Genomic DNA, 19738 nt, shown 5'->3' on the forward strand with positions numbered 1-19738 from the left:
GGGAATAAGAACCATTCAAGAAATATATGTTTGCTGATGATGTTTTAAAGTAAGTCACCCCAGTGAACTGCTGGAAGTCACTTAAGCACTTGGATTCAGAGACTGTTGAAGTGTAATCTCACTTTTAACAGCAGTAGCTTCTTCTGCCAGTGTAGAAAGAATATTTTCTTCCTTTGGAGTAATTCATTCCAAATTGAGAAATTATTTGGGACCTGAAAAAGCAGCAAAGCTTGTTTTTCTTTTCCAGATTATGAACAAACAGGAAAACGAAGGTGAAGATGACTGAGTTAGCTGCAGAAGCCGATATATTAAGATTCTCATGTTGACCTGGCTGGCATAGTCAATTTAATTTATCTTTTTTTTAAATATTTCATTTAACTGTTTTAGTTAAAAACAATTTTAACAAAAACAAACTTGATTTTAAAAAACTTGAAAGTTTAACTAAATTCAAAATTCATATGCTGGTTTTGTTAAAATATTATATGTTTGTTGTTGAAGAAAAAAATGCAGAATACATAATGTTGTTGTTTTAGTTAAATAAAACAATTTAAATGTCTGTCTGGTGATGTTCTCCTCCTAATACAACATGGCAAGAAAATCCTGCAAATATTAATGATTAACCTGTTGAATTGGAGATATTTATGAAGTCATTGTGAGGTGAACTATCTGCTTCAATTACTTTTGGTAAATGAAATAACCAAACAATCATTAATTTTCTGATATAGCTGTAAAACTAATCTGAAAAGTTTTCAAAATAAATCCCTTAAAAATATATAGTGTGTACCTTCTAAAAATGAAACCTACCTATATCTCTGAGTTGTGAAGAATATATATTAAGGTTATAACAACCATCAAGAACACATTTTTATGTAGAAATCCATGATTAAATCAAGTCTTCCTGACTAGTGATTTAAATCATGATTAAATCAATTTGATTTAAATCAAATCCACCCTGTTTAAGAGCCAATTATTAAATATTTGTTCCCCACATAGACACTTATAAACTGTAATCAAGTCATCCCTTAAGCTTTTCTGTTAAGCTAAATAAATTGAGCTCTTTGAATCTATCACTGTAAAGCAAGTTTTCTAATCCTTTTATCATTCTTGTGGCTCTTCTCTGAACCCTCTCCAATTTATCAAAATCCTTCTTGAATTCTGGGCATCAGAACTGGACATTCCTGCAGTGGTTGCTCCAGTGCCAAAAAGAATAACCTCTCCACTCCCAGTGTTGCATTAACTCTTTTGACCACACCAACACACTAGGAGTTCATGTTCAATTGCTTATCTACTATGACCCCCATGTTTTGGCTGGGACTTCCAACACAGAGGCCAGGGAAGGGTAGTTGTAGTTTTTGTGATGTAGATACCCATCACCTATATCAGGGTTCGGCAACCTTTCAGAAGTGGTGTGCCGAGTCTTCATTTATTCACTCTAATTTAAGGGTTAGCATGCCAGTAATACATGTTAACATTTTTAGAAGGGCTCTTTCTATAAGTCTATAATATATAACTAAACTATTGTTGTATGTAAAGTAAATAAGGTTTTTAAAATGTTTAAGAAACTTCATTTAAAATTAAATTAAAATGCAGAGCCCCCCGGACTGGTGGCCAGGACCAGGGCAGTGTGAGTGCCACTGAAAATCAGTTCACGTGCCACCTTTGGCACCCATGCCATAGGTTGCCTACCCCTGACCTATATACTGGACTGAGATTACCAAACTAAATTTGCATAGACTATCAAATAGTTATCAGATGAATATAATTTATTATGCTGGATTTGAATCAGTAACCGATGGGTTTGACCCAAGCCCATTGAAGTCAATGGGACTCTTTGATGTTAGTGAGAGATGGGTCATGTCCTATTTCACTTTCCATTAACATTTGAAAATTCTTTTTCCATTTCAAGATTCTGTTATTGCAACAAATATTTTATTAGCTGTGGTTAGGAAGTTGCAAACTAGCTGTGGCCATGTTATACATGATTTTTCATTGGTATGATGTAGCACTAGTTTGCATAAAAACTGGAATATTAGGTCAATTACTCAGGGAGAAAAATATTCAATTTGTTCCATTGTGGGATAATAGGAGCTGCACGTTAATGCTAGGAATACATGAGAAAGATGGGTCTATTCCACACATATTTCTAAATTCACAACAATCTCCAGAGGAATAGGACATTAGTAATCAAAATGGAAGCTTCACTTGTAGAATTCTTTTTAATAATATGCTTTTAAAAAGCTGAGACCTGTTTTATAACATTATTAATGAACAACAGAATATGGACTGGAAGTGCCAATGTTAAAGGGTGATTTGGAATAAGAATTGGGGTAGTCATTAGCATGAAGTTCAATTGGCATATGTTTGTGAAATGTCTACATTTAAAAAAGAAAGCAAAACAAGAAAAACAACTCTCCCCTCCTCAACTTTCAATTTATACATGAAACATACATTGACATTTTTTGACAGAAAATAGGACAGGTTCAAGCCAGAAACATACTGCTTCAAATTATAATTTAATTTTTAACAGCGTTTCCTAATAATTCTCATCTCAAGAAATTATATGGTTTTTGTTTCTTCATCTTTTTATCACAGTATTTCCCTAATATGCTATAGGAAACAATCTTGCACTGGCATGGGGATGGGCCTGTAATAATTAATAGGTCTTTTCTGTTTATTAATGTTTATGATTCTTTTGTTATTTATTTGATAGTCACAAACCATTTAACAAACCTGTTAACCAATATTTGGATGTGTGGAGGAGATTTTCAAAGGCACAAATGGGAGTTAGGCACCTAAGTTATGTTGACCTTCAGTGGTAGTTTGGCACCTGTCATTTTTGCCTTTTAAAATCTCACCCATGAGGAATATTGTCACATTGTACTGTACCTTAAAGGACTACTAGTTAAAACATAAAAGAATAAGCAAACCAAGAAAATTTCTACAGTCTCGTAGAGATCTGTGTTACTTTCCAGCTTTTATAGTTTGTGATCCTAAGAAATGGAAATTCCTGAACTACTCATTGCAGACAGAAGAATCCCTAAAGATAACTAAGGGACCACTCCCTTAGGGGCTGCCGTGTGCTCTGGCTCCACTCCCAGCCACAGTCCCAGCGCAGCAGGATTTATTTTGGGAGCCCTAAGTCAGCTCTCTGTCCTCTTTACACCAAGGTGGACAGAACCAGAGGCCAGAATCTGAGAGCCTACTTTCAGTTCTTAGCTCAAGGACATTGTGTTGCTGAAATTCAAGAAAAATCTGCAGCTATCAAATCTATTTTTTTAAAGTGCAAAATAGTTGCTATTTTCTAAAAAATCTTCCTCCCTTCCCCTAAATACCACAAAAATTAAGTCAAAGAAGATGAGTTTAGAATTAAATACCACAAAATGATTTATGAACATTTTAAATTTCTCTTTCGTTTGGACAAGCTCTGGCAGCAGATATCGGATTTACTTTATGAAGTGTATGCACTCCTTATTTTTTCATTATTAGCATTTGTTTTATTCTTACTGCAGCTCAGTGGGATTGCCAACAAGATATGAATAGAGTGTGAAAGTAAATTTGAGATGGTGCGACTGAGCAGAGTAATGTGGCCAGGGAGAATGTTTTCCTTCAAATCAATTCCCTTAAAGTGACTTTAAATTGAAGATCTCCTCAAACAAAACTCTAATGAAACCATTCTTCGAGGGATGCTCTGGTATTTGTGATAAGTAGCAGGCTTAAATATGCTGGTACAAAGAGGGTCTTACTCCATCTCCCCCTTATCATTTGTTTGCGTGGTACAAGAGCCTTTTAGATTGCATAGCAGGGGTCATTGCCAGCCTTTTTACCTATCCGTGCAATTCTAATGCCCATCACCACTATATCTTTTCTCAACACAGGCCAGATATTTCTATCCTGTGAATTGTGAGAAACTTGGCTGCATGGTTTTAAATAAACAGACAAACTCACCAAAATTACACGTTGATCATATTTCTGCCTGCTGGAAGTCCCTCTTGGGGTATGTCTACACAGCATTTTGGAATGAGTGGGAGCAAGCCTCCCAGCCTGAGTTCACAAACTCGGGCTAGTGGGGCTCATTCTAGTACTCTAAAAATAGCTGTATAGACAGCCTTTTGGAGTTGCAGCTCAGACTCTAAAGCCCACCCCTCTCCTGAGGTTTCATTCCATTTCTCCCTCTCCTTGCTTGAGAAATGCAGCTAATAATGGGAGATTGGGGTTGCACTGAACCAATGGTGTGTCTCTTTACCTTTGACCTTGAGTGCAGATGCATTTGATCCTGATTAGAAGACTGTGGATGAGAGCATGCAGCAGACATGCTATTCCAAATAGGCTTGCTCTTATCGATAAGGATTAAGATGAAGGATGTTATAGCCCCGCCTAGCACAGTATGCCCGCCTCATGCCTCTATTGATCTATGAATGCTTTTCTCCTTTTTATTTGTTTACAAATTTATGAAGTATGAAAAAATGAAAACACATTAAAGTAGAAAGAAAGAAAGAAAGAAAGAAAGAAAGAAAGAAAGAAAGAAAGAAAGAAAGAAAGAAAGAAAGAAAGAAAGAAAGAAAGAAAGAAAAGCCACTTTCATTGCTCAACCTTTTGATAACCCCTGACATCATTTGAACAGCTTCTCAGGGAGTGACCCAACTAGCAGGATCACATTCAGCTTTAGCAGATTCATATGCCAAGAAAGAGGATGAAATGGCGTAGGAATGGAAACTCAGCCCTCCTCTATGCCTTGCTTGTGCAATTAGGGCTTGATTCTATAGCAACTCCATATGAAGAATTCCCTCTGTTTTGTTGCAACGGCAGTTCCATATGCAGAACAGTTTAAGAATTTGGAGCTAATTATTTTCTTCACCTTGGCTATCAAATACTCTGTCAAATTACACAGCAGAGAGCATACTTATTTTGCACATGAAATTGGCAGAAGACTCAGCTTTGCAGCCTATTAAATGTACCAGCTTTCTCTGAAAAGCAAAACACCAGTACAGGGAAACACAGCAATTTCTATTCCTGAAGCAGCATGTTTGCTTTGACAGGCAGCTACCGATCTTCCAAGTCTTCTCAATAGTTTCATAAAAAGGGTTGTCAATAATACCAGGAGACAAAACTGTCATCCTCTCATCATGCTGAACATTACCCAAAACTTTGATCTCCTGTTATTTCCCAATAATAGAGCTAACTAAGACCCATTCCATTCCCAACATGTATTTTATTGCATTATTTTTGACATATATTTGGATAACATAGCAGTATGGGGACATTTACATTTATAAAAAGCAGTTACAGAGTATAGTATTGAAATGAATGATGTTATATAAATAAAAATTTCACATTAAGCAACAATCAGAACAATAATACCAAGAAAACAGAAGGAAAAAAAAATTATGAAGAAAAGAATCGGAAGAGTCCTTAGAAAGAAGAAACTAATCTTTGGGTTTTGAACACCATTTAAACTATTACATGCAAAGTGATTAGTGCCCAAAGTCACAATGGTTGATGTGTTGGGCCAAAGAGACTCCCTATGATAATATTTTCCTGTATCAACAACTGTTCAGAGGTTCTATTAGATTAAGATACTCAAGGCCTAATTCAGAGTAATTTTGTTAGGTTATAAAAGTTGGAGCCCTTATATTAATGCAGACACCCTTATACTCAGGCCCTGATCCAGCAAAGCACTTAAGCTTTGCTATAACCATATGATTATTCATACCAAAATCAATTATACTCGTGCTTAAAGTTAAGCATGTGCATAAGTGCCTTCTGGATCAGAGGCTGATTTACCACTTCTCACTCACACACTGTTCTAACGATCTTAGATATTTCAAAGGCCGCTGTCACAAACTGCTAAACAAACATTAGCTTATAAATCATCACAACACCCTTGGGAGGAGGTGAAGTAAGTAGTATTATTCCAACTTTTGAGATGGAGAAATTGAGGAACTGAAGCTAAGTCATGTGGCCAAGACTACACAGTCACTGTTAGAAATGGGATTAGAACTCAGGATCTCGTCACTCCCAACCTGTGTTCTGTCTGTCAGATTACACTGACTCATTTACTTAGACAAAAATTCCTTTACTCATCTGTGAGTGATTAATAAACTGGTAGGTGCAATTTCCTGAATATCAAAAGAATGATTAAAATCTTCTTAGGATAACAGGGTTGTTGAAGATGAAAGAGCTTACATTAATGTTCTAATTCTCATTTTCACTGTTGTTCAGGATCTCAATGATTCACCTCTTTGGAATACTTCATATATTGCAATTTACATTACATTTCCATCATGATACTGACAGTTTGCCAAAACAGTAGTTCCACAATGCCTTGTCTCACCATTATCAGTTCCTAAATCAATGTATTCAGTCTGCCACTAGGGCCTACAAATCTCCATATTGTGTCTCCACTAGTATTTTTGTGAAAATAAGAAAATCTCATTTTTACCACTGGAGATCCAGGCTACTTAGATCACTAGACTCCTTTGGTGTAATCCATGGGTATGCATCATGAACTTTCCCTAAAGTACTGGGATTGTTCAGATGACCAAGCTAGCTGACTAATACTTACAAAGCCTCACACATTATCACCATGTTTAAAAATTATTGAAGACATTAGCTGATCAGGTTAAGTATTATTATTAATATACTTAGTTCATTCTTGTATTTCCTTCATAGATACACAGATTCCAAGGCCAAAAGGGACCATTGTGGTCATCTCGTCTGACCTCATATATAGGACAGACTATCGAATTTCCTGCCCTCCATTCCTCATTGTGAGATTATTTCCTTCTGTACATAAGCCACAGTAAAGGAACATATAAGGAGAAGACAAAGAACACGATAAAAAAGAGCAGTCCCAAAATTAATCTTGGATAAAGTCTCCCCAAAACCAATAAATTTTGATTGAGAAGAATGGACAAAATAGTCCAGAATAAATGCAAACTGGTAATCCACCTCCCAAAAGAATAAGTTCTCAGATAAGAATTAAAAACATTAGAATAGCACCATGCATTAAGGCAGTGGTTCCCAAACTTGTTCCATCACTTGTGCAGGGAAAGCGTGGGCCGAGGGACGTACTGGCTGCCACTTCCAGCAGCTCCCATTGGCCTGGAGCAGCAAACCGCAGCCAGTGGGAGCCGCGATCAGTCAAACCTGCGGATGCGGCAGGTAAACAAACTGGCCCAGGCCACCAGGAGCTTTCCCTGCACAACTGATGCAGCCTTCCAGGAGCTTTCCCTGCACAAGCAATCGGCCGAACCTGCGGATGCAGCAGAAAACAAACCGGCCCAGCCCGCCAGGGGCTTTCCCTGCACAAGCGGTGGAACAAATTTGGGAACCACTGCATTAAGGTTTGAGGCCTCTGAGAAACATCAACATGCTTTAAGGTAGAAGTCAGAGACTGTATTTAAACACACAAAAAAAGTTTAAAATATAATAATCTGAATCAAGACTCCTCTACTGGGCCTTAACTGAGCAACATACAAAGCACATGCTTAACTTTAAACACTTGAGTAATCTCACAGAACTTGGAGCCTTGCTGCCAAGGACTTCCCAGGTGACAATAGCCCCTTGAATGCCCCATTAGGATCCCAATTTGGCAAATCACTTAACTGTGTTCTTAATATTAAGTATATAAATAATCAGATCCTGATTCAGCAAAGCATCTGAGCATATGCGTAGCACTAAGCACTGAAGTCAAATATATTTAGACGTGTGCTTAAGTGCTTTGCTGAACCGAGGCCTAAAAGAGTCCTCCCTTCTCCAGCATAAAGTTGACTTCAGCCTCTCGTTCTATTAAGTTTCCTCTCTGTTTGTTGCTGGAGGTAATAATAGGTATCCATCTCTACTCCCTCCATCCCATCCACTCCCTGACTTCTCCCTATTCGCTTAGCCTGTTCATTGTCACTGCACTCCAGCTCCTTAGAATGCTCCAGCAATTACTAAAGATACCCATACACAGAAAAATTTAACTTCATTCATATAAAATATTTAAGGACTTAAGAAAGTCAGTGGGTTGTGCATGCCCCCTGTGCATTGTGGAGAATTTCACTCATATTGCCCATTTAAAGTTTATAATGTTAACAGCCATAATTTCTCATGATTTGGTGACTTGTCACTGGCCTTAGACACTCTAAGTGGGATTTACTAAGTGATTTAGGAGCACAAGTCCCACTGAATTGTGCTTCTAAATTTTCCACCTTATTTGTCTACTTATTAGAAATTATTAATTTTCCAATTTTCCAATAACTTTGGAATATGAATTCACATTCTGCATTGAATCAATCAAAATTATATAACTAGATTTTCTATAAAACGGTGTCTCATGCTGTGAATGCCTGACATACAGATTAATAATTCAAGCTTGTAATAGTAATTGAGTAGAGTTTCTAATTTATAAATTTAACCTGGGTCTACTTTTGAGAAATGTCATGTACAAGAACTTTAAAAATGCTTATGGGAATTGCACCAAAATTACACAATGCTCACTGTGACTTGAGTATGGCACAATATTCTGAATATGGATATATAATATGTGCATGACGAATTTATACCAGAAACTCTTGGGTAAATAAGAAATTAATTAATCACACACTTAGGGTTTAAAATAGTAGATTGATCTAAAAGCCCCTATGCATGTTCTCTGGAACAGACAAACATCTACATCTGCTCTGCATATATGGAGCCAAATCGTTATGCTAATTACTACCTTGAGTAGCTGGGGAGATGTGTATGTGTGCTGTGGAAGGAAAAAAATCCTCCACTTCAAGCTTCATCCCTTACTTCTCTGCCTCCTTTCAAGGAGCAGGGGATCAGAGGATCCAAGCAGAGGTGGATCCTCTGGCCCTGACTCTACCTACTCCATACAGAGTTGTTTCAAACAGAAGACATGCACCTTCTGTGAGGCTCTCCTCGAAATCACGCTCCTCCCAAGTTCACAACAGACCCACACTGTAAGGGAAACTTCCACAGCTGTGGAAAAACAGGCAAGATATGCCTCATGGCCTATGTAGGGTTTTACACATGTCCATTTCTATGAGTGCAATTTGTATTCGGCAAGTGCCTTGTAGGATATTAAAATTCATTTTACAAGTTTTTCACTTTTCAAAAAGAAAGCAAAGAAAGGAGATGTAATGGGCCAAAGTCTCTCCTAGGTGAATGAAATCCATAGAGTGTCTCTGTATCTGGTCAAATGTAAATGAGAGTTGAAATCAAGAACTTATATCAGTAAACAAACTCCTGAAAATGTGTCAGCATTTCAAGCAACTGAGATTACTTAAGGCAACCCAGAGAGGAGTTTCATATTCACCTTTTAAAAACACCACTAGAATAATTTTCCTTTGTTACATATTTTTTAAAGAGTGTTTTGGATTGTGTGTATTTTTCATAGCAATAACATATTATGAAGGAGACTATTACTTGAAGATTGCATGCCATAGTATCTTTGGAACACAAGTACTGAACATTAAAAAAAAAAGAGGAAAAAGTTAAAGATCTGAAAGAATGTATTTTCAAACTGAAACCCTCTTTGTGTATAAAAGTTGTGCAGAAGATATGGTATAGACGGATGACCATTCATGCCACAATGACATAAGAAATTTTAAGGCCCAGTCCTGCAAACACTTATTGGGGGAATCTGGGGAGTGCTTATTGTCATGGTACTCCTCATGGTAGTAAGAACTATAACAAGAAGTACGTATGAACAAGATTAGGCTTTTGGTTTGGGAGCATCTCTAGTTTATAATAGACCCTATAATTTTCTATACAAAATAATGTTTGAGGTTTTATCTTTTCTAACTCAAGCAACCCTAATCGTATCCACAAAAAGAAAAGGAGTACTTGTGGCACCTTAAAGACTGACAAATTTATTTGCGCATAAGCTTTCGTGAGCTACAGCTCACTTCATGCTCAAATAAATTTGTTAGTCTCTAAGGTGCCACAAGTACTCCTTTTCTTTTTGCGGATACAGACTAACACAGCTGCTGCTCTGAAACTAATCATATTCAGTATCCCAGTAAATTATTATTTCTAAATTCTAGTCATGTGTGACATGAGGCACTTTCAGACAAAAACTAAAACTTAAAAGAAATGTATATCCACAATTGTTCCATTATGTCTTACTCCTAATAAAGCAAATACTGTACTTTTATAAAATCTGTTGTCCTCTCCTATAGCGTATTTGTTTCCTTTTTAAGCTACCACAGTTGAAATGGCTGTACAGTTAAATAAACTATTTCAGGAAAAAGTCATAGAACAAGGCATTTGGTCTTTCAGACTTAAAAGCTATAGTATCGGATGACTAACTCTTTTTGTCCTGTTCTTCATTAACTCTAAGTATTTTAAAACGAATGGTTTAAAAATATATGTATACATGTGTGCACAAATGTGGAGAAAGCACATTTAACCCAGTCTAACAATTTTTTTAAAAGTTTAAAAAAAAGAAAAAAGAAAAAAAAACAACCAAAGCTTGGCATATGGCAAAAAGACAGAATAAAAGTTTAGTTTAACCAAATGCTGCCCTACTTTCTGATTTGGGGATCTGGAAATCTGATTTTAAACATGGCACTTTAGCAATGTGGCAAATTTGCATTGTTTGGAAAAAGCTCTATGAAAGATTGTTCTGCCTGTGCTCTGATTCTGCCCTTTCATTAGAAACTGTAGGGTGAGAAATTATATACGTTATAATGAACATAATGCAAGCTTGCACCATGAGCCATATTCAGTAATCGGTGTACAAAGGATTAAAACATTGTCTATGGCACCAGCAACTGGAATTTAAGATAGAAAACAGGCTATTTCTAGTGTATGTTTTTCTGGATGGCATGAGGGCTACACAGAGCAGATGGTTAAAAAAAATGAAGAATAAAGAGCTCCACTGGGCTGATTCTAGTCACTTACATCAATATAAATAAGGAATCATTGTACTGAACTTGGTGGAGCTATGCCAGGGTAAAACTGGGTAACATGAGGAGTATCAGGTGATACATGTTAAAAATCAGTCTAAAAATGTTGGTCTCTAAAAAAATTGCCTAATAATGAGTAGTATTCCCCATCATATTGAAGATAGGGAAAAATATTAAAGACTGTTTCATAGTTTAAGATTGCAAGCTCTTTTAGGTCTGATCCTGCAATGCGTTACACATGGGTGATCCTTGTGCTTGCATGCAGCCACACTGAAGTTAACTGGGGTCTATCTGTGCATATATCACAATGCCAAATTAGGGCCTTAGACTGTAAATTTTTGGGTCTGTCTTTATTATACGTCTACACAGTGCCTGACATTATGGGACCAAACCTGGTTGCGGCCTCTGATGCTACTATGATATCAATAAAAAGTAATAATACTTCAGATAATTTAATTACTAATATTTTCTTAATGACTATCAAAATTACTAACGATATAAATTTTAACATAGTATGAAAAGTGAGAGTGATAAATGTAAAGAAGAAAATACAGCAGTGTTGAGACAATACAGGTTATGCATTATTGTTTTAATAAAAGTCATTTCAATAGTTTTTTTAATCAGTTCATCCTTTTTGGCCCATCTTTGCTTAACAGTTCTGTTATTAATCTAACACAGACTGTGAGTTAATTCTTTCATTCTTTAGTTTAATTTAGAATGATGAACAAATTTAGAATGATGAACAAAATCTATCAATCTGAGTTAACAAAATTGGATATTACCCTCATGCTGAGTTTAAGGGACATCCACACAAGTTCAATAAGTAGGTATTTTCCACCAAGCAGCAGTAACTATATTTATTGTTTCATTTTGTTATGTTTACCTTTGTGAAGGGGCAGTGGCATTGGAACATTTTCCCCAGGAGGAATACTGATCTTAAGATATCTTGTTTCTGTTTACTAATATGACATTTTGTTTTGTATATCCAATAATCTACAAAAATGAACTTTATGGTCCTGATCCTGCTTCCAATGAAGGCAACAGCAAACTCCTGTTGATTTCAATGTTGTAGGAGCCAGCCATGCATAATTTTTTAAAGTGTATTCTATTTCTTAGCAGAAGCTCAATTTCATTTGTTTGATTGGTTTTCTCTATTAATTTGACTGTAAATTGGGGTAATTTCTCTCTTACCCCAGCCTGGTAGCAGTTTTAAATTGTACCAGGTGATGGGCTGAAGAATTCCACTTTTTAAACATTTTTCTTTTATTGCTCTGTTAGTATTTTTCTGTTAACTCCCACTATGATGAGTAAATGAATTTAATTGTAAAGAGCTCTTTTGATTTTTTTCTCCCCTTTCCAATCTCTGAGTTAGTCATGTTTATTTGATGTACTTTGTTATCAGATAATGCTTGTGTTTGTCCAGAATTCCCATCACCACCACCAATGTTTACATATTAAACAGGGCACTATGGTTAATTCCTTGTTCATAACAAACGATGCAGAATAATTTCCTTTAAGTACTATAAGGAAAAAAGCTGCTTGATAAAGAGGAAAGGAAAAGAGGGGAAAGAAACATTAAAAATAAGCACTGAAATCCAAGTTTCTAATCCAGAGGTACAGTGCCAAAATACAGCTCTAGAGAGGCTGATTAATTGCCGGCTTTTCTACCTGATGCCAAAAAAACATTGCTCTGTTCACTGATCCCGTAATTAAACTGAATTTGTTTTGAAACTGTTTTTCCTGAATTGTGCCACCCTTTGGGGAAAAGAAGGAGAGGTGGGGAGTTTCATTTCTACAAGGCACCAATGAAACGATAGTTTCAAAGGGCAAGAATGGTTTAATCATGAAACAAAGCAATGTTGCATATACACTCTAAAAAATCAAACATTTGGAAAGAGAAAGCTTTTTGCCTGCAGATTTTCGGTGGGAACCAGAGAACTATAATTTACATCCCTGAAAATAATATTTTGCAGGGTAAAGAATCTTTATTGTTATATTTTAATGTTTCATAATATTATACCAGAAAGTAAGCTTACAATATTCTTGCTTGTTTATCTTATGTTTTATATTAAAGAGGCATTTTAAAAATCCTGTATTTTAATTTGAATATTTTGTAGCACTTTTTAGAAATTTTCTATCAGTCCAGTCTTTTAAGGACTTACAAATGAATGATGTCTCATGGTTGGGTAAATGGAACTACTCATATGAGTAGATTTACTTATATCTCCCTCCCCACTTCATTATTTCTCAGTGATAACTGGATGCAGAACATGAAACCATGCCAGAGACAGTTTAGTGAATGCACACTCTAATGAAGCAACCAGTGGCATTCAGAGGACTGAGCTCTGTTTATTAATCGCACTAGGGATCTGGCTTTGGCCTTATACAGCATATAATCAAAATCAGAAGTGCTCTATTGAATACAGACGACAATGCAGACAACTATGCTTACACCATTTTTACTCATTATAATTCTACTGTTGAAATGAAACCTTATTCATAAAAATAATACTTGCAGTTGTAAAGCGCCTTGCATCGAGAGTGTGAAAGAAGCAGCAGGGAGAAAACAGACTCAAGCCTTCTCTATTATTAGGGGTTTGCTCCAGTTACAGCCTCCAGTGGCCAGGCATTAGTATAGCTGCACCAGTACAAAAACTTCTCTGTAGCCGTGATTTTCATTGGTCCAGCAAGCAGGGGTCAACTGTACCAATGAAAATTATGGTTTATAGCATTTTGGCCTGTGTACAATAGGTATTTGTACTGGGGCAGATACGGTGGTGGGTGGGCTTGCATGATTTAAATCCCACGCATAAACAAGGCCTCAGATATGTTCAGGGAATGGCTCAAGGCCACATTTCTGTATGCCTATACTGCAAGTGAAGGTGTGATTATAGCATGAGTAATTTAGCTAGCATGGGTAATAACAGTAGAGTAGACATGGAGGAATGGGTTCAGCATGGACCATCAACCACAGTAGAAAGGACCCTGAGTATAAACTCTGGCTGCTAGCCTGTGCCCTTATGTCTACACTACTGTTATTACCTGTGCTAGCTAGAAAAAAGCTACCCATGCTAAAATCACACCTTCACTGGCAGTATAGACATACCCTCTGTAACTCAGTGATAAAACCAGTAATAGAACCCAAGAGTCAGACTTACAGTCCTTCTTCCACTTTTCCTGGTTCTTCACAGCTTGGGACAGAATATGACACTGTATCTGTATGACTCTATAACTATTTCCCAGTGAAATACATAGTCATTGATCAAAAAGCTCAGTGTATCAATATAGTATCATACAGTATCCTAAAGTATATTTAACTCTTTCCCCATCACAATCTAAGCATGCAGTGATACACTTGTACCCCTGGTTTAACTATTAGAGGACAAACATAAAATGTGTTAGAATCAGGGCTGGCTCCAGGCACCAGCTTTCCAAGCAGGTGCTTGGGGCGGCATTCAGACTGGGGTGGCAGTTCCTCCGGCCGCGGCAGCAATTCAGCGGCAACTGCTTGGAGCGGCAAAATTGGTAGAGCCGTCCCTGGTTAGAATTGTTAAAAATGAATATAATAAATTAATGCACTATATATCACTGATTTCACTCTGAACAATTAAATAGACTAGTAGGTTCATTTTTACTTCTAATAATTTTCTACTCAATTTCATTTTCTGGGTTTTGTGCACAAGCATCATGCCGCAATATTTGGTTTGCAAACTCAGCAGGGCAACATTTGCTTAAAGACAAAACAAACAAAAACCAAAACAAACCTGTTTCCTTGGGAATGTAGAGAAATCATAGATACATTTGTCTTGATCTTTTGAAGTTTATTTTTATAACATCTAAATTTTCGGCCAAATTTTTATTTCTAAATAGCTGCCTAGATGTGGCTGCATTTCAGGAGTGGATTACATGATCCCTTGTACATAGTTTGTATATCTGATTTATTGGTAAAGCATTTTGGGATCCTAAAGATGAGGCATTATATAGGATACCATTATTATTCATAGTTGAATGATCATGCAGTGACAAGCCCAAAGAGAATGAGGTTGGATAAGTTTGTTTTTCTTCGATAAATTCATGTTCGGTACATTAAAACATTCCAGATAGGTATTGAAAACAGGATGAAGACAAATTGTAGGTGTGAGATTACACAGCTCCTCACTCCATTGTGTATTGTGTGGGATGGAACCCCAGACATTCAGTTTTTTCTTGGTAGCATTCTGCTTGGAGGTTGGATGGATCACAAATTCTACTTTCTTTTCCACACCTGTTCCTGGGAAACTAAACACATGATCTTTCTAGTGCGAGCCCTCAAGGTAGTCAGAATCTTGAGGTTTTTCTCAAATCATGGGTATTCTCCATGGCATTGAATTTCACAGAGCAAAGTGCAATTGAAAGACTAATTGCTGATCTTTTCCCCTGGAGGAGAAATCTCAAAATCTCAGTCTTTCCAAACATACCTCTTGTAGATTTTCAAAGCATCTTCTGAGGTAACTCTGTAATTGATCAATATTCTCTAGCTCTTCTTTCTTTCTTTCTACACAGATTTTTAGTATTCTTTGAAATTTGTATTTCTGATGTGACCCATAAGCTCCAGGTTCTAAATGATCCCATGACAGTTTTGGCAAAAGTAGCTTTGTTATCCCTGGTAGGGATCCTGGGCAAATGCCATCTTTGATGAATACATTCAGCCTACCCTAATCCCTCTTCTAATTACAGTTACATACAGAGTTCTTCTTCACTGCCTGTCCTTCACTGGTGTGTAATGGTGCTGTGTGTTCTTAAAACAATTCCAGAAATGCTTCATTCCAGTAGTCCCAGCAGCAATCACTGTACAGTGCAACCCCAATTTTCCGAACCAGGGTTTACCAAAAGTCAGTTACGTCCTCGGATGTTGTATTGCCTGAAGCTACGCAGGAAGCCAAGTTCTTCTGGAGTTTTGTATTGTTTAGGATACCAGGGAACCAAGTCCTGAGTTTAGCTTTATAGGAGTTTATCTGCTTCTGCCCCATGAAGCCTACAACCTTGCAGGAATGAAGCTCCACATATGCTCTCAAATATCTGAACCTTCATTTTTATGAAGGTTTGAGGTCCCCCTGAGATTTTTATAAATTGTGTGTGCTATTGTATGTTCACAGACAAAAAGCTCTATTAAAAACAGAGAGCAAGAGAGAGAGAGAGAGAGATTGTAAATACCAGTCATTCCATTAAACATTATAGGAACACTATAGCAATTCTGAAGAAAATGCTTGAGAGCAAGGAAACTCAATGTGAAGATTCTCCCAATTAACCTTAACTATGCTCCACTCAATGGGGCTAGTGGTATATCATGAAGAGTCATTAATATTATTAAGGGTTATTAGCCTACTGGATAGGTGGGAAGCAGTAAATGGGATATGTCTTGATTTTAGTAAGGCTTTTGACACATGGAAGAATGTGGTCTAGATTAAATTACTATAAAATGGGTGCACAACTGGCTGAAAGCCTGTACTCAAAGAAGTGGTTATTAACGGTTTGCTGTCAAACTGGGAGTACGTATCTAGTGGAGTTCTGCAGGGGGTCAGTCCTGGGTCTGGTACTAATCAATATTTTAATTAATGACCTGTTTGATGGAGTGAAGAGTATGCTTATAAAATATACGGACGGCACCTGCCTGGGAGGGGTTACAAGCACTTTGTCGGATGGGATGAGAATTCAAAACAAACTTGACAAACTGGAGAATTGGTCTGAAATCAACAAGATGAAATTTAATAAAGTGCAAAGTACTACACTTGAAATCAAATGCACAACTACAAAGAAAGAATAACTGACTTTGTGGTAGTACTGCTGAAAAGGATCGGGAGTCATAGTAGATCACAAATTGAATATGAGTCAACAATGTGATGCCATTCTGAAAAAGGCTAATATCATTCTGGGATATATTAACAGGAGCATTTTATATAAGACATGGGAGGTAATTGTCCTCCTCTACTCAGCACTGATGAGACCTCGGCTGGAGTACTGTGTCCAATTCTGGGCATCACACTTTAGGAAAGATGTGGACAAATTTGAGAGAATCCAAAGGAGAGTAAGAAAAATGATAAAAGGTTTAGAAAACCTGCCTCTGAGGAAAGGTTAAAAAACCTGGGCAAGTTCAGTCTTGAGAAAAGATGACTGAGGGGAGACCCTGATAACAGTCTTCAAATATGTTAAGGGCTGTTCTAGAGAGGACTGTGATCAATCTCCATGCACATAGCAGAGGATATAAAAGATACCTGAGACATCTCCATTTTGCCTCTTTCCTGCTCCATATTCTCTGGACTGTGGATTTACAACTAAAAGGAGTATCTTGAACTATGGTCTGAGGACCTTCCAATCTTTCGGAAGTTACCTGAGAGACTTTTGTAAGCCAGCAGTCTGTTCCGTCACTGCTATAGACCTGATATAAGGACTTTGAAATCATGTAAGGTCTGAGATATTTATAGACCTGGGGGTAAGTGTTGGATCCTTTAGGATTGGTAGAACCTCATATATGGTGAATTGGTTTTCAGTAACCTCTCACTATATTAGGCCTGTTTTTCCAGATGGGAGCCAAGGGCTGGAATGCCTAAAGGGGACTGTGTTTAGCTTCTGGTTAACCAGTATGATACTGCAGAAGCTCTTTTGTTGCTGGCTTGGTGAATCTAATTATAGGATAAACCACCAGTTTTGGGGATTGTCTGCCCTATTTCTTGCAGTCTGTCCTGAGTGTCGCATTCTCAGTGTGCTCCATCCCTGTCACCCTGTCACGCACGTAATACTTTTTAGCTAGTTCATTCCTTCCTAAGGGGATGGCTATGTTAGACAACATGACTAGCCTGCTAAAGATCCAATCCTACAACGCTTATTCATGTGAGAAAGGACTGAAGGATCGGGCCCCATGGTTAAAATGATCAGATGAAATATTCTTTCCAGGACAGGTCCTGTTTTTCAACAGTCTGTTCCAGAAATGTGAAGTCTTAAAGCAAGACTATTAAGTGTCCCATTTTACTCTCAGCAGCTCCCTCAAACTTTCTTAATGCATCTGTTGCACAAAGCTAATCAACCATTTAAAGCAGAAAGAGCACTTAAGTTTCTGATCTTGGGTCCTGCTTCTTCAGTGCACTCCAAGCAGGAGGATCCCTGGAGCCTGGATGGAGCTTCTCAGAGCTTTAGTTTAAAAAGAAAGAAAAGAGGAGCTAAGGAATACCAACTAGGAATTCTGCTACTTCTGCTCTCCTCTTATATCAGAGAGCTCTATTGTTTTGCAGCATTCTACTAAGCTAAACACTCAGCAACCTTTTCCTAAGCACAGTGTTTGGATGCAGCTAATGTTCCTGTTTCTTTAACCTTTTGCTTTGGTTATAAGCAGATGTAAAAATCTCTGTAGGATAATTTAATTCCTACAGATGTTCAAGCGCAAAATGAGACACAATCGTCGTCAGCAGACATGGGTCTGCATGTTCCATCAGCTAATGGGATCTCATCTGTGTATAGGTTACAGGGAAAAGTTTGAAAACTAAATGGATGTGGCAATTAAAGTGAATATATATAGAGAGATACACATGAATAAGCAAAAAAAAAATCTTTAAAAGAAGTAATTGCTGTATTAAAAAAGACTGAACTGCTTGTGTTGCTATTTTAACAAGGTAATTCAAATCACTGACTCTCTGTCAGGCTTGTTTTGAGCTGTGTTGTTTAAACCATCTTGCAATAGCTCCAGGCCACTTTAGTGAACTTTATTTTCAAAGATGTAGGGTGGAGATTTTGGGGAATTATGTGTTGGCTGTGACTAGCAGCATTTTAAATACAGTCTTTGCAGGATGAGAAAGGGATTTTATTTTATATATTTCTGTATCTAGCCATTTTAAAGTCTGTCATTTTTCAGTTTATTTACTAATTTCCTTTCCACCTCTATAGTAACCATATTTTAACACCTTTTTATTAAGTTTGAGGCAGCCTAGAAAATAGTTTTTAAAATGTATCTTTGAAGACTAAACTAATTCCCAGGTCCTTTGCTTTATTTTTGTATAGGACTATCTTTTCTTCCTCACCAGGTGGAACATTTCTATGTGGAAGCTAAGCAGGAAACTAAAAAAGAAAAGGAGTACTTGTGGCACCTTAGAGACTAACCAATTTATTTGAGCATAAGCTTTCGTGAGCTACAGCTCACTTCATCGGATGCATACTGTGGAAACTGCAGAAGACATTATATACACAGAGACCATGAAACAATACCTCCTCCCACCCCACTCTCCTGCTGGTAATAGCTTATCTAAAGTGATCACTCTCCTTACAATGTATATGATAATCAAGTTGGGCCATTTCCAGCACAAATCCAGGTTTTCTCACCCTCCGCCCCTCCCCCACACAAACTCACTCTTCTGCTGGTAATAGCCCATCCAAAGTGACCACTCTCTTTACAATGTGTATGAAAATCAAGATGGGCCATTTCCAGCACAAATCCAGGTTTTCTCACCCCCCCCCCCAGGAGAGTGAGTTTGTGTGTGTGGTTTTTGGAAAAGAGTGGGGGGGGAGTGAGAAAACCTGGATTTGTGCTGGAAATGGCCCACCTTGATTATCATACACATTGTAAAGAGAGTGGTCACTTTGGATGGGCTATTACCAGCAGGAGAGTGAGTTGTGGGGGGGTGGGGGCGGAGGGTGAGAAAACCTGGATTTGTGCTGGAAATGGCCCAACTTGATTATCATACACATTGTAAGGAGAGTGATCACTTTAGATAAGCTATTACCAGCAGGAGAGTGGGGTGGGAGGAGGTATTGTTTCATGGTCTCTGTGTATATAATAAGAAAAGGAGTACTTGTGGCATCTTAGAGACTAACCAATT

At 37.4% G+C, this 19738-nt stretch overlaps 1 long non-coding RNA gene across 2 annotated transcripts in view; it reads left to right on the top strand.

The window, feature by feature from the left end:
* The window catches only part of LOC144930912 (uncharacterized), a 63989-nt gene extending 47272 nt beyond the window's left edge, over positions 1-16717 (top strand). For both annotated transcript variants that reach the window (XR_013636403.1, XR_013636402.1), the window contains one exon: positions 248-16717. This is a non-coding gene — a long non-coding RNA (uncharacterized LOC144930912). The remainder of the gene's footprint in view (positions 1-247) is intronic.
* Positions 16718-19738: the final 3021 nt, after the last annotated feature.

This window comes from Lepidochelys kempii, chromosome 10 (genome assembly GCF_965140285.1).
Source record: "Lepidochelys kempii isolate rLepKem1 chromosome 10, rLepKem1.hap1, whole genome shotgun sequence".
NCBI lineage: Eukaryota > Metazoa > Chordata > Testudines > Cheloniidae > Lepidochelys > Lepidochelys kempii.